General features: G+C 39.1%; 1 non-coding gene and 1 pseudogene across 1 annotated transcript; one reads left to right on the top strand and one right to left on the bottom strand.

Moving 5' to 3' along the window:
* The window catches only part of LOC148551082 (uncharacterized), a 44,443-nt pseudogene that overhangs the window by 16,206 nt on the left and 11,958 nt on the right, over positions 1 to 16,279 (bottom strand).
* Positions 15,888 to 15,995, top strand: LOC148551083 (small nucleolar RNA R71). Its single transcript, XR_015893925.1, has one exon. It is a non-coding gene; the product is annotated as a small nucleolar RNA R71 (small nucleolar RNA).

Below are 16,279 nucleotides of genomic sequence, written 5' to 3'. Positions count from 1 at the left end.
ATTGTTCTTCTTCTATCTTTCCTCTTGATTTTACTTGAAAGCTTTCGATCTTCATCCAATTGAGTAGTTATCTTGGAAGAGAAGCTATTCAAACTTGGATCTCTTTTGAATCTTGGAAGAGGAATGAAGAGATCAAGCTAGAAATGCTTTCTCATGTTGGACCAAATTGGGTTTGGATGGGTATGTGACTGTAACCCTCTCAATACTTGGTTTGGGAAATGCATGTGGTATAATCAGTGACCATACTTCATCTCTTCTCATGAGCAATTGACCAAGGAATTGGCTATTGATCAAGATTTGAGAGATTGAATTGCAAGGAATTGTAATTCAATCACTTAAGATTGCCAAGGAGATCAATGAGTGCATTGATTGAGGAAGAGATGAAAATGAACTTGATCCGGAGAATTGCAACATCTCCTAAGCCCAATGAACTCCCCATCTCTAATCTTACCCATTCTCTTTAATTTCTGCGATTTACCTTTATGAGCAAATCCCCCATTCCCATTTACAATTCTGCAATTTATTTTCAGCCATTTACTTCCAGTCCTTTAATTCTAGCATTTACTTTTCTGTTCTTTACATTCCCGCCATTTTATTTTCTACAACTTTCAACCCAAATTCTGGATTCGCTCAACTAGAACATTCTTCTAATTAAAGTTGCTTGATCAATCAATCCCTGTGGGATTCGACCTCACTCTATTGTGAGTTTTTACTTGACGACAACTTCGGTACACTTGCCGAAGGGAGATTTATTGAGAAACAAGTTTTCCACGCATCAGTGACAACCAAATCTTTTGTACGAAAGGATTCTCTGTTGGTTTAGAAACTATACTTATAACGCGATTATTCTTATAAAAATTCTAAACTAGTGGAAATTCGATCGTCAAAATGGCGCCGTTGCCGGGGAATTGCAAACGTGTGCCTTATTATTGGTTATTATAAATATTTTATTTTGCTTGTTTATTTGTTTTTATTTTTGTTTTTAATTTTTATTAGCTACTATGAGTTCTCACCCGTCGCTTTGAGTTTGGTTCTAATGTTGTTGGAAGGAATGGAAGCTATAACAGGAACATGCATCAAGGTCGGAACAATCAAAGCTGGAAGGAGCCACGAGGATCTGATCAACCCTTTCGGCAACAACACCTTCCAAGATACCATGGACAATGACCATCCTACAATGCATGCCCAGACAATAGATATGGTGGTTCGTGACAACCAACACCCACCAAAATACTATGGTCAAGAGCCATTCCGAGGTGCGTACCAAGATAATAGATATGGTGGACTCCCTTGTAGTTACCAACAAGCCCCATCATATGCCTATAAACCATCTCCTCAACATAGCTATGAACCACCACACTCACAAGCCACCCACCACCATTCACCTTCATATGACCCTAACCCTTACCCACCCCAATTTCAATCCAATTATCCCCAAGAACCACCACTTCCATATGCACCATGTCCATATCCATCAACCCGAGAATCACAGGAGCGTCTCAAGGAAACAGTGAATAAATTTCATGCAACCCTTCACCAATTGGATCAAGCGATCAATCGATTAGCTTCCCGACGTTCAGACACTCAAAGAACCCCCATGGCTTCATGTGGACAATCTAATGAAGAACGTAGCATGAAGGAGATACTAGAAACTCCAGTGGATAGTACGGAGCATGACTTTGTACTGGAACAAGTGGAGGAAGCCATAATTATCGAAGAAGAAGAATTGGTTGAAGACTTAGGAGATGCTGAACCTCCATGGGAACTAAGAATTGTGGAAAATTACGCCAAGCAGTTTTCAATTGATGCTAAGGAGGATAGTGCACAACCCCCGAAGCATATATCTTATGAAGAACTGGATGGAACAGCTCAAGAAGCAAGTTTCCTTGGTAATGATCATCATGAATCAAGTTCCCCTAGTAATGAACTTGCATCCGCAAGTAAATTCTTTGAGATTGAAGAATCTTCCCCAAGTGAATACAAAGATGATACGGAGGTAGACTTTTCTCAACCCCCAATTTATGACTTGAGTGATGAGGAAGATATCGAAGACTTTGATCAAGATGTGGTTGCAGTTGAAGAAGTTTGCAAAGAAGTGGAGGAATTCACAGTAGAATACAAGGGAGTAGAGTTTGCAAAACCACTGGAAACACCTATCCCAAGGCCATTACCACCCAATACAAACTTCAAGTGGGTAAAATCCTTAGTCTTTATCTTTATCTTTCCACTTGAATATGGTTTGCTTGAAACAGATGGCCAGCTTAGAGCTCTTTGCGGCTTTAAGAGCAAGAGGGAGATGGTTGGTAATAACAGTTGGCACCTAAGGTTCAATATGGTTCCACGCTCCAAATGGAAGTGCAAGGATTGGTATAGAGCTCGAGTGAATGAATTTTGGAAGAAATTTGGGTATCTCAGGGAAAATTCAGGTTGTGTACTGCCCGGTTGGAATAATGAAGATAACAGTGAAGACGGATACAAAAGTAAGGTTTGGGATCCTGGAATTTAATCTGACAATTAACACCCCTGGAACCTAAAAACCTGCTTTTACTTGCTCAAAGGCTTTACTTGCCTTGTTTGGGACCCCGGAGGATATTGGAATTGCAAACGTTGGTGGAAATTTTTGGATGAGTTTAAGCACAAGCCACCATAGTAGGAAGCTCATCAAATGTCTAACTTAAGGACTTTAACTAAAAGTGCTAGGTGGGAGACAACCCACCACGGTATGATCGTTCCTTTTTCAAATTAAATTTTATTTCTAGTTTCATTTTATTTTATTTTAATCTCTCTAGAATCATTCATAACATCCGCATCAGCATCCGCATCTTGCATACTGCATAAAAAAAGAGCGCGTCCCACACGTGCGCGTGAACCACGCGCACGCGTCACATGCGATGCTAAACTTTACAGAGAGTTGCGCGGGAGCGTTGTTGGAGGCGTGCCTCAGGACAAACATGCCCACACGAACGTGTCCCTGACGCATCCGTGTCAATTACAAAATTAGCCTTCCACGCGTACGCGTCACCCATGCGTACGCGTCACCCACGCGTACGCGTGACCCTACAAATTGGCGTAAAGAGGTGTCAGGCCGAAAGTTGTGCTGCCCTGGTGCGGGCACTGTGCCCAAGGCATAAAATCACCCACGCGTATGGGTCCCTGACGCGTGCGCGCCATTTTTAAATTCTGACCACCCACGCGTATGCGTGGGCGACGCTTACGCGTCTCATGGTTTATGCAGTTTTCACACGCACGCGTGCCCTGCGTGCGTCGCGTCGCATCCCGTTTTTAATTTCCTTCCCTTTTGTTCTATCTTCTCTCCTTCTTTCTTCCTCCTCTCTTACTTTCTTCCTCTTCATCCCTTTAACCTCTCATCCCTCTTCACTTCCATTCAATTTTATTTAATTTATTTGCATACTTTCATCCATTGCATTTTAATTTTGCGCATATTTTTATTTTCTTTTCTAAATCTATTATTTTTCCAATGGTGTTAAATTTTCTTATTCAACTGTTACATCATTTTTGGTATTATTTTGGTGCTTAGTGACTTGTTTTCCACTGTTGGGTAATATTATTTAAGTTAATGTTATCTTTTCTGATACTTGTATTCCTTTTGCATTGACATGAGCTTATACTATCTTGCATACCCACAATCTCTTCCCCTTTGTTGCAATTTTTGCACTATTGATATGCCGTTTGCTTCTACTGTCTTCTCTCTTGCATGTTGTAGCATGTAATTGAGACTCTCATTATTTGGCATTAACCAACCCATGTTTTATTTGTTTTCTATCTTTGTTTTTGGGTTACTTTTCTTCCCTTTTTCTTTCAGGATGGCCACCAGGAAGGGAACCGGAAGACGTTTACATGGGAGAGACACACAAGTCCACCCGCACAATCTTTGGAGAAAAGCATCAGTTGAAGCAACCCGTCCACTTGCACATCTTAGCATGCACCGAGGACGGTGCAACCTTTAAGTGTGGGGAGGTCGATACCGATCTCCATGGGTTAGTTATTTTCTTCTCAACACCAATATATTACTTTATTTGTTAGTTCATTGTTGCATTTGCATGTTTAATTGCATGTTTGTTTGATTTTATGCATTTAGTTACTACTTGGTTAAAGTAATAAATTTCTTTTCAAGACTCTATTTTATAATATTTCACTAATTTAAATTGAAAAATTTTTGATAAACTTGTTTGAAGGAATATTATATTGGAACATGATTTTAGAGCTCGAACACACAAAACCAGTAAGATTTTGAGCCTATTTGATTGGTTGCATTTTACCAACCAATATTTTATTTTTGGTGTGTGTTTTTCTCTCTAAAATTGTGATATTTGTCTTGCTTAATTCTATATTTCCATGGTTTGATGTATGCCTGCACTTATATGATTGAGGCCTTTGTTTCACTAAGCTTACATACCCATATGGCCTTACCCTTTCATTATCCTTTGCAAACCAATTTGAGCCTATTTTACCCCTTTTATTCTTTACTTTAGCACATCATTAACTCTAAAAGGAAAATAATAATGTCCTTAATTTGAATCCTTAGTTAGCTTAGACTAGTGAGAATGCTTATGAATTAAGTGTGGAAAAAGTGGGTTTAGAAACGTTTGGTTTTGGAAATTAAGTATGTTATATATCTTTATGAAAATGTGAAAGAAATGTTTAGGACATGTTCATGCATCCAATAATTTAATCATATGCATTGAAATATATATATATATATATATATATATATATATATATATATATATATATGTATAAAGAAAAAGAAAACAAAAAAAGAGCAAATAAATAAAAGGGGACAAAATGCCCCAAAGTAAGTGGTGAAAGCAATGCATATGTACTGTACTTGAAATTAGAATGCATGAATATGTGGAAAACATGGTTAATGGATAGTTAGATGTTTTATTATGATTACATGGATTGTCTAAGTTAGGTGGAAAGTTTAAGTTAATAAAGGATTCAAATTTTAGTCCACTTGACCAAATACAATCCTACCTTGACCCTAACCTCATTACAACCCTTAAAAGACCTCTTGATATGTATATTTGTGCATTAAATTTCTGTTGATTGTTAGATGAAGAGCTGATAAACCCCATTTGTAGTGTTTATCTTGTGCTTGATTTAGGGGATTTTATAACCTTTTACCCACATTTATTCAATGAAATAGCATGGTTTCATGATTGTCTCCTAATTTGTGCTTAAGTGTGAAAACATGCTTTTTAGGCCCTTAATTGTTTAATCTTGATTTACCTTTGATTCCACTAGATGCCTTGATTTGTTTGTTAAGCGATGATGCGTGGCAGAAGTTAACCAATTTAGAGATTTCAATTAAGAGACAGCGTTGCACGTATAGCTCTTAATCGGTTAAGATCTATTTCACCAATTTAAAAAGGGTTGTCACAATTTTAGAAATAAAAATACTGGGAGTATGAGTCCCAAGTTGTCTCCCAATGAGTTGCAGGTAAGAGTGCTATTTTATTAATCAGAAAATTCCCAAAAAGTTGAGTTTGATAATGAGCAATTAAAATAATTGTGAATTAAGGCAATAAAAATAAACTAAGAATAATTATTGATACTCTGAATAAAAGGCCTTGATTGGGGGAATAATTAAGTGGAACTTCTATTCTTGTTGGAATCTTCTCATGTGTGGTGTAAAAAGGTTGTTGTTCTCACACTATTTTCCCTTACTAAATAAGGAAAGGTATGGTGATTGAACTAACTCTCACCCTCAGATCCTAGCCCTCTCCCTTGAGGAGGTCTAGTGTTAGTAGGTATGGAATTAGCCAACAACGTCCAGTTTAACCAAGCACTTGAGCATTCCAACTCAAGTATCACCTCTTAATCAACTCCCATGTCAAGTAGAATTTTACTCAATTGACATGAAATTAATAATCATAAAAATATGAGAAGACATAATTAATTAAAATAAAATAGAGAATTAAAATTAATTAAAATAAAAATAACTTCATATATTAATAAATTCAAAATGTAACATACTTAATTGAATAGAGTCAATGAGTAACAAATTAAAAATAAAGGAATAAGGAAACAAACTAAAGTAATGTCTTCAACGGAGGTAATGACTTTCAGCATCCAAAAATCCAAGCAAAAGCATAAACTATCAATGTAATGCAACTCTAAAAACTCAGATCTAAAACTAAGTGTAATCCTAATGTGATGATTCTCAATGTGTGTGGATGCATGTTGAGTCTCTGCATGTTTCCTAAGTTTAGTATGTGTTTCTGGGCCGAAAACTGGGTCAAAAAGTGGCCCGAAATCGCCCCCAGTGTATTCTGTTATTTTTGCAGATCGCGCAGGTCACGCGTACGCGTCGTCCACGCGTTCACGTCAGTCAGTGATTTTCCTTGTCACGCGTTCGCGTGGTTCCCGAGTTCGCGTCACTCGTGCAAACTCCAATCCACGCGTTTGCATCAGGCACGCGTCCGCGTCGCTGCAAATTCTTCACTTTGCGCGTTCGCGTGGGCCATGCGCTCGCGTCATTGCTCGCTGGTCATCTCCTTAGTTTCTTGTGTTCCTTCCATTTTTGCAAGCCTCCTCTCCAATTTCCAAGTCATTCATGCCCTATGAAGCCTAAAACACTTAACACACAAATCACGGCATCGAATGGGATAAAGGAGAATTAAAATACATAATTAAAAGTCTCTAGAAAGCAAGTTTTCAACCATGGAGTAATTTTGTGAAGGAATTGTAAATACGTGCTTATCATATGAATAAATGGGTAAAGATTTGATAAAACCACACAATTAAACACAATATAAACCATAAAATAATGGTTTATCAACCTCCCCACACTTAAACATCAGCATGTCCTCATGCTTAGTTGAAGGAGATAAAGTAAATGAGTAGGAACATGTAAAACTCATGAAATGCAATGCAACCTATATATATATATATATATATATATATATATATATATATATATATATATATATATATATATATATATATATATATAATGCAACTATATGCTTCTTGTCTACTTGGTAGTGTATGTGCACTCTAATCACTCAGGTGTATAGGGTAATCACTCTACTCTTCTCTAGTCATGCTTTCTAAAATTTGTTCTTCACCTAACCAATCAACAATATTTAATATACCAATGCAAACATCATGAGGTCTTTTCAAGGTTGTAATGGGGCTAAGGTAAGGGTAAGGGTATATGTATATGGCTAAGTGAGCTTTATAAATTGAATCTTTAATTAACCTAACCTTTCACCTAACATTCATACACTCTATATAACTCTAGAATCATGCCTAGCTACCCATAGTCTTCACTTTTGCATTACATACTCATGTATCAACTTTTCTTTAATTTTATCACATATGCATTGATTTTTCATTAACTTAACATTGGGGTAATTTTGTCCCCTTATTTATTTACTTATTTATTGAAATTTTTTTTTAAAGTAAAAGTAAACATAACATTATCAATGCACATGGATTTTTAATTTTTCTAGTCTCACATGAGTAGGTACCCGAATTCCCATTATTTTATCGTGACACATTTCCTTATTATCCCTTGTTCCCACAATTTTCCCATACTCAATTAACACACCATTCTTATCTTAAGCTAACCAAAGATTCAATTGGGATATTTAATTGTTTTTCTGCTTAAGGCTAGTAATGTGGTAAAATATAGAACAAATGGGATTAAAAGGCTTAAAGTGGTTGACAAAGGTAATTTAAAGGGTATGCTTATTTGGGATAAGTGAGCTAATAACAAATAATGGCCTCAATCATATGCAAGCATATAACATATTAAACATTGGACATATAGGATAAAACAAAATAAGATTACAATCATAGAGAAGAAAACACACAAGAATAAAATATTTATGGTTAAATAATGTAACCATGTAATTAAGCTCAAATCTCACAGGTTGTGTGTTCTTAGCTTTTCAAACTATGTTCCAAATACAACTTCAAACAATTTTAACACGAAAGTTTTGATTTAAATTAGTGAAATTTTTCAGAAAATAGGGTCTTAGAAGAAACTTATTATTTTCAATCAAGTAGAACATGCATGCAACTAATTATTACTATGCAATTTATCCTATCCTAAACAAAAGAAAAATTAACTAAATATCCTATTTTTATTGGTGTTTAAGGAAAAGAAATTACCTCCGGAAGTCAGGTACTGACCGACCTCCCCACACTTAAGGCTTTACACCGTCCTCGGTGCCATTTGTCAGGAACAGACGGGGGCTGGTAGCAGCATCTCCACCATCGGGATCATCATGGATCCCTGTGCTGGTAAATAAAGTGGACTCCGAGGTGTCTGGGTCTTTGTAGTTTCCCAAAAGTAGCTCCTTGAGGTATGTGAATCGGCGCTTGTTACGGCGCTCTCTTAGCTTTGCTTTATGTTCCTGTCGATTCAACCTTTCAAGTATCTGATGGAGCAGTTAGTTTGTTGTAGGTGCTTGTGGTGTTGAAGGAGGAATGTCTTCAGTCGGTTCTGTAGGCTGACTTGTAGTGGCTGCTGATGGTATGATATATTTCCCGTTAGGGACATACTGATCATCCCGTGGAAGGAAGGCTTTGGTGTCCCCAGCTCTGTAGGAGACTCCGGCTGCTGAGACGAGATCTGAAACCAAGGCGGGAAAAGGTAGTTTGCCCATAATTTGTACGTGTCCCATTGCATTCCGGATGTGTCTTGGTAAGTTTAGGTGCTGGTCTGTAAGGATACACCAGAGTAAAACAGCCATGTCTGTAGTGAAGGAGGATTCGTGAGTGCTCAGAAAGACGTAATGAGACATAATCTGTGCCCATACTCGAGCCTCCAAGGTAAGTGCTGAAGCCGATATCCCTTTTGGTCGGGATCGATGGTATCCGTAGATCCATTTGCTGCCAGGTTGTGCTATAACTCTGAGAACGACGTCCCAGTCAAATTGGTATGTCTGGCGCTTGAGTGAGGCTTCTTGGAATGTGTCTAATCCTTCTGGAGTAGGGGGAAGATCTAAAGCTTGTTGAATGGCCTCTTCAGTTATGGGGACTTGCTTCTGACGGACATAGACAGACTGCATGGTTGGCATGTGAAAGTTGGAGTAGAATTCTACTAACCATAAGAGATTAACCTGCCGTGGCTGTCTCCGTAGGAATTCCCATTGTCTTCATTCGATTTGCGGCTCAACAAATTCAGCAATGCGGGTTGGGAGGATGAGAAGGTATTCATTGTTGTAATTCCTCTCTGCGAGGATGGGGAACATCTGTTCACAGTAGCGGTTAGGAAACCGCGCAGTGTTCTTTGCTAGAAAGGCTTTTTTCTTTTTCATCGACCTTGATGATTCTCTTAATTCTTTTTGTTGAGGGCTTTACTACTGTTGAAGATGGCTCTGTCACTAATGCTCTTTTTGTTCCTCTCCTTGCTGGTGGTTTGGAAATAGCTTTCTCTTTTCCTTTCTTGGTGGCCATCCTGGAAAAAGAAAGAGAAAGTAATGTGTAAAGTGAAGGGTTCGAGCAAGGGAGCGAATATTATGAGTGGTAATCAATGCACGGTAAAGAGGGAAGTCGTTAACACATGGTCTAGACTACATGTGAAAAGTTCATCAAAAGTAAGATAGTAAATGCATGTGATGGCCATTAAATGCAAGATGTTTATTGGCATGCCGACAAAGGCATGAGTAGCATAGATCAAGCATTCAATGTCCAAGTTAGATTACCACATCATTCAAACTAACAATCTGTTTGTAAGGACAATTATATTTTAATCAATAAAATATAAAAGGGTTTTTTTTTGTGAAAAACAGGCATTAAAGTAGTGGAATAGAATAAATTAAAATAATGTGCAATGCCATACAGGCTTTTTCACAAACACTTGGTATGCATGATGAAAATGTTATTGAAAGTAGGAAATTTGAACATGCAAGCAACCCTTATGAAAAGTAATATATAATTGGCAAACAAATCCATGATAATCCACAAGCAAAATATGGAAAATAACAACTGAAATAAAATTTCAACACCAATAAAAAGGGATAAAAAGAAAGAAAAATAAGGGAAAATATAGATAATGAAGGTGAAAAGAAAAAAAATTTAAAACATAAATAAAATTGATAAGGGAAAGTAAAAAGTAAAGAAAGAAAGAAAAGAACCTTGATGATCGGTGTGAAAAATAAGGAAGGAGAAGGTAAAAAGTGAGAATGAGTAGAGAAAGAAGAAGGGGGAAGAAAGAAATAACAAAGGAAAAGAAAAATTAGGATTTGGAGAAGAAAAGATAAGATATTTTGGCTGATCTGAATATTCTGTGTGCTGCATGCGACGCGGACGCGTGGGTCACGCGGTCGCGTGACTTGAAGTGTGCGAATGGCGCGAGAGCAGCTGCGCGTTCGCGCGACTCTCTGTCTCAAACTCTTTTTGCCAAAATTTTAAGGTGACGCGATCGCGTGGTTGACGCGATCCCGTGGTTGACGCGATCGCGTGAATGGTGATGTTTTGAAAACGATGCGATCGCATGGGGCACGCGGTCGTGTGATGTAGCTGGTGCTTCTAGCATCAGTCCAGCCCAGCTCCATCACAACATGCTGCCATACACCTATTTACGTCGAATTTTTTAGGGTCACGCATTCACGTGGGTGACGTGAACGTGTGGGAGGCTTATGTCGCAAATGACGCGGCCGCGTGGGTGACGCGGACGCATGGGCATGTTTGTGCCTAAGGCACGCCTCCAGCCACGCTTTCGCGTGACTTTCTGTTCAACTTCCTTTTATTCACATTGCACTGGTGACGCGGACGCGTCAGTGACGCTGCCGTGTCGCGTGCTTCTTTTTTTTTTTTTTTATAAAACTAATATGCAAAATGCACATGCAGATTGTATGCAGCTAAATGCAGGGATGATGAGATGAGTCATTAACATCATAAAAATAAAGTAAAAATAAAACTAAGAATGAAACGGAACGATCATACCATGGTGGGTTGTCTCCCACCTAGCACTTTGCTTTTATGTCCTTAAGTTAGATGTTCGTTAGGCTCATTCAGCTTCTCTTGGTGGATCTTCCAAGAGGAAGATCTCTAGTTCCTTTTGATTCTTCATCTTCTCACCATGGTAAAGCTTTAGGCGATGTCCATTAACCTTAAGAAATTTGGAGTTAACAGGATGACGTAGGTGGAAAACTCCGTATGGCTCTACCTTCTCTACTCTGTATGGACCTTCCCATCTTGATCTCAATTTACCTGGCATGAGCCTCAGTCTGGAGTTATATAGTAGGATTAACTCTCCTGGTCTGAATTCTTTCCTTTTTATGTGCTTGTCATGGACAGCCTTCATTTTCTCCTTATAACGCCTGGAGTTGTCATATGCTTCTAGGCGGAGGTTCTCTAGTTCTGCTAGTTGTAGCTTTCTTTCAGCACTAGCTTTCGTAAGATTCATGTTGCACTCTCTTATAGCCCAGAAAGCCTTGTGTTCCACCTCCACGGGGAGGTGGCAAGCCTTTCCGTATACCAAGCGGAAGGGGCTCATCCCAATGGGTGTCATGTACACTGTTCTATATGCCCAGAGTGCATCTTGTAGCCTGGCACTCCAGTCCTTCCTGTGAGATTTTACTATCTTCTCCAGAATACGTTTAACCTCTCTGTTAGAGACTTCTGCTTGCCCATTGGTCTGGGATGATAAGCTGTTGCTACTTTGTAAATTATCCCATGCTTTTTCAGTAACCCTGTTAGTCTCCTGTTACAAAAATGGGTGCCTTGATCGCTCACGATCACTCGTGGTGATCCAAAGCGACAGATAATATGGTTTCTAACAAAGGAAACAACAGTGTTAGTATCATCAGTACGGGTATGAATTGCTTCCATCCACTTAGAAACATAATCCACGGTTAACAGTATATAAAAATAACCATTAGAATTTGGAAATGGACCCATGAAGTCAGTGCCCCAAACATAAAAAATTTCACAGAAAAGCATAAGCTGTTGAGGCATCTCATCCCTCTTGGATATATTACCAAACCTTTGGCATGGGGAACAAGATTTACAGAATTCAGCAGCATCTTTAAAAAGAGTGGGCCACTAGAATCCACAGTCTAGAATTTTTCTAGCTGTTCTTTGAGGGCCAAAATATGCTCCACTCTCAGATGAGTGGCAAGCCTCTAAAATAGACTGGAATTCTGATTGAGGCACACACCGTCTAATTACTTGGTCAGCGCCACACCTCTATAAATATGGATTGTCCCATATATAATATTTGGACTCGCTTTTCAGCTTGTCTCTCTGGTGCTTAGTAAAATTTGGAGGAAAAGTGTGGCTAACTAAATAATTAGCTACAGGTGCATACCAAGGAACTACTTCAGATACTACTTGTAAGCTATCAAATGGAAAATTATTATTTATAGGAGTGGAGTCACCCTTAATATGCTCAAGGCGACTCAGGTGGTCTGCCACTAAATTCTGGTTACCACTCCTGTCCTTAATTTCTAAATCGAATACTTGTAGCAGGTTAGCAGCAGTATCCAACGTATTAACCTTGGTTTGGACTCCTTTTTCGCTAATAAATATTTTAGAGCTGCATGGTCTGAGTACACTACTACCTTAGTACCAAGTAAGTAGGCTCAGAATTTATCCAGAGCAAAAACAATAGCAAGAAGCTCTTTTTCAGTAGTAGTATAATTAGACTGAGCAGCATCTAAAGTCTTAGATGCATAAGCAATTACAAAAGGGTCCTTACCTTCGCGCTGAGCCAGCGCTGCTCCTACTGCATGGTTGGAAGCATCACACATGATTTCAAATGGCTGGCTCCAGTCTGGTCCTCTCACAATTGGAGCTTGAGTAAGGGCGGTTTTCAGCTTATCAAACGCTTGCATACAGCTTTCACTAAACTCGAACTCAATTTTCTTCTGCAGCAATCTGGATGAAGGTAATGCTACCTTACTGAAGTCCTTAATGAATCTCCTGTAAAAACCCGCGTGGCCAAGGAACAAACGGACTTCCCTCACGGAGGAGGGGTAAGGTAAACTAGAAATAACATCCACCTTTGCTGGATCTACAGAAATGCCACTATTAGACACAACATGTCCTAGTACAATTCCTTGTTTGACCTTAAAGTGACATTTTTCAAAATTTAATACAAGGTTTATACTAACACATCTGTCTAACACTCTAGATAAACTATCTAAGCAAAGGCTATATGAATCACCATATATGCTAAAATCATCCATAAAAACTTCCATACAGTTCTCAATAAGATCAGAGAAAAGACTCATCATGCATCTTTGGAAAGTAGCAGGTGCATTGCATAAGCCAAAGGGCATTCTCTTATAAGCATAAGTCCTAAAAGGACATGTAAAAGTAGTCTTTTTCTGATCTTCAGGAGCTATATGAATTTGAAAGTAGCCTGTATAACCATCTAAGAAACAATAATGAGATTTACCTGACAGGCGATCAAGCATTTAATCAATGAATGGCAAGGGGTAATGATCCTTGCGAGTGGCTTGGTTGAGACGCCTATAGTCAATGCAAACTCTCCATGAATTCTGCACTCTAGTTGTCAGAAGCTCTCCATTCTCATTCTTTATTGTTGTGACTCCAGACTTCTTGGGTACCACTTGTACTGGACTGACCCATTCATTGTCTGAGATGGGGTAAATAATATCTGCCTCAAGTAGTCTGGTTACTTCCTTCTTGACAACTTCTAAGATGGTGGGATTCAATCATTTTTGAGGTTGATGGATAGGCTTTGCTCCCTCTTCTAAGAATATTCTGTGTTCACAAACTTGGGGACTAATGCCTACTATATCCGCCAAGCTCCATCCAATTGCTTTCTTATGTTTTCTCAGCACACTGAGTAGCTGTGCTTCCTGTTGAGAAGTGAGTTCCCTTGTAATGATAACTGGAAACTTCTGCTTGTCCTCAAGGTAAGCATACTTGAGGTATGGAGGAAGGGGTTTTAACTCTAATTTCTGCTTATAGCTAGGCTCTGGATCATCCGGGACTGGTGATAATGGTAAAGTTTTCTCATTATTTTCAGAAAGTGTCTCTACACTTGGACCTTGTTCCATGTACTTTTCTTCTAATTCTTCCTGGTGAAATTCAGCTATAGTTTCATCAATAATGTTGCATTGAAAGATAGAATGATCTTCCGGAGGATGCTTCATAGCTTCATTTAAACTCAAACTCACTGTTCTGCCATCTATCTCAAAAGATTAAGTTCCTGAGAATGTATCCAGCTTAAACTTTGAAGTCTTCAGGAATGGTATTCTAAGTAGGATTGATGATGGTCTTCCTGAGTCATTGGGGGGCATTTCCAAAATGTAGAAATCAATGGGAAACGTGAGCCCCTTAATGCTCACTAGTACGTCTTCAGCAATTCCAACTACTATAATAATGCTTTTAGCTGCTAACACAAAACGAGCTGCCGACCTTTTTAAGGGAGGGAGCCTTAGAGTATCATATATGGACAAAGGCATTATACTAACACATGCTCCTAAATCACACATACAGTCAGAAAATATCACACCTCCAATGGTACAGCTAACCATACATGGACCTAGATCACTACAATTTTCAGGTATATTTCCCATTAAAGCAGATATAGAACTACCTAAAGAAATAGTTTCTAATTCATTAATTTTATCTTTATGTATGCACAAATCTTTTAGAAACTTTACGTATTTAGGTACCTGTTGAATAACATCAAAAAGGGGAATAGTTACCTCGACCTTTTTGAATATTTCTACCATTTTGGGGTCAAGTTCCATCTGTTTTCTGGGCTTCCTTGCAAGTTGTGGAAATGGAATAGGAGGGGCGCAATTTGTAGCTTCAGCATCCCTTGGTGCTTCATTCTGTGGTTGAGCTTCTTCTTCTTCAACTATGTCTTGAATGTCCTCTTCCTCTTCAGCATCTTCCACTTCTACCACATCCTCTGCTGGCACATTTTCTGGTGGGTTTGGCTCCTCATGGTTCCTCTCCTGCAGTGTAGTTCCAGACCTTAGAGTGATGGTATTGATGCCACCCTTGGGATTAGGCAATGGTTGAGAAGGAATTCCATTAGAGCTTGAAGGTTGATGTATGGAATTAAATGAGGAATCCATTCGGGAGACGAGTGCTTGTAAAGTGACAGTTAATCCATTCAGACTAGAGTTCAGCTGAGCATGCATGTCTTGTTGTCCTTGTGCAAAAGAACGGAGCATCTCATCATTTGATGAGGAATTAGAATAAGCAGTCTGAGAAACTTGTTGTTGGGTTTGCTGGGGTCCTTGTGATTGTCATAGGTGAGGTGCTCTGTAAGGTTGGTTCTGATTCTGCTGTCTGTTGTTGTTATTATTATTCCACCTCTGGTTTCTATTATTGTCTCTACCTCCTCTGTTAAATTTATCCCTCCAGCCATGGTTAGAATTATCTCTCCAACCTTGGTTGGAATTGTCCTGCCATCCATGGCTATTGTTGCCACTTTGGTTGTAGTTGCCACCTTGTTGATTGTATCCTTGATTCGGGCAGTCATAGAAGTTGTGAGTGGCTGCCACAGTGTTGTCTTCCTGGAGCTATGGGCATTCATCAGTATAATGACTATAATCAGCACAGATCCCGCATACTCTTTGTGGAACTAACTGTTGGGTCTGTTGTAGTGAAGGCTGAGCGTGTTGTGCTTGTTGTGCTTGTTGTTGATTCAACTGCATCTGCTTCAGTAGGTTGGTCATTTCACATATACTCTGGGTGAGTGCAGTAGTGTCTTTGCTAGTGGAAATCTCTGCAACAGCTTTGGGGTTGCGCCTCTGTCTGTGATTCCTAGTGGACTCAGCTAAGTCGCTGATCAGTTGCCATGCTTCATCTGCGGTTTTATACTATTTTAGAGAACCATTACTGGCACCTTCCAGTGTAGTCTTACCCTGGGGGTTCATGCCTTGGGTGAAGTAGCTGATCAATACTAGTTTACCAATCATATGATGGGGACATGCGTCCAGGAGATTGTTGAAATGCTACCAATATTCAAAGAGAGTCTCTGATTCACCTTGAACAATGCAGGAGATCTCTTTTCTCAGTCTATCTATGACTTCAGATGGGAAGTATTTTTCCAAAAATTCTCTTCTGAGTGTATCCCAGTTGGTAACAGTCACTTCAGGTTAGGAGTAGTACCACTCCCTCGCCTTTCCCTCAAGAGAAAACGGAAAAGCGGTTAACAGAATAGAAGTTTCATCTGCACCATGACGCCTAACAGTAGAACAGGCTATCTGGAAATTCCTAAGGTGCTTGATAGGCTCTTGAGCAGGTAAGCCATGAAATTTGGGCATCAAGTTGATCAGTGCGGTTTTTAGTTCAAAATCTGCAG

The sequence above is a fragment of the Arachis ipaensis genome, chromosome B7 (assembly GCF_059453495.1).
Source record: "Arachis ipaensis isolate K30076 ecotype BB chromosome B7, ASM5945349v1, whole genome shotgun sequence".
NCBI lineage: Eukaryota > Viridiplantae > Streptophyta > Magnoliopsida > Fabales > Fabaceae > Arachis > Arachis ipaensis.
This window is presented reverse-complemented; position numbering and strand designations above follow the sequence as displayed.